The sequence below is a fragment of the Penaeus monodon genome, chromosome 33 (assembly GCF_015228065.2).
Source record: "Penaeus monodon isolate SGIC_2016 chromosome 33, NSTDA_Pmon_1, whole genome shotgun sequence".
NCBI classification, from domain to species: domain Eukaryota; kingdom Metazoa; phylum Arthropoda; class Malacostraca; order Decapoda; family Penaeidae; genus Penaeus; species Penaeus monodon.
Window position 1 is genome coordinate 32,683,574 of NC_051418.1, and position 264 is coordinate 32,683,837.

A 264-nucleotide genomic window follows, 5' to 3' on the forward strand; every position below is an offset into this window, starting at 1 on the left:
AGTTCTTTATTATTTAATATAAAGGCATAGACCTTAAGCAACTGCCATAACTTCGCAAAAAACATTCTTATTACTCTCAATTGACTTTCTGGCGACTCAGGACTTCCCCATCCACGGCTAGTATTTTCGGGAATTTGGGACAAGTTAGATTTTTCCGAGGATTTTCGGGCGTGTTATTTCATCAAACGGGAAAAATAATCACGATATGTAACAGTTTATTAAGGAATATATGTCTTAGTTATATTTGCCGACTTTTCCCTTCTG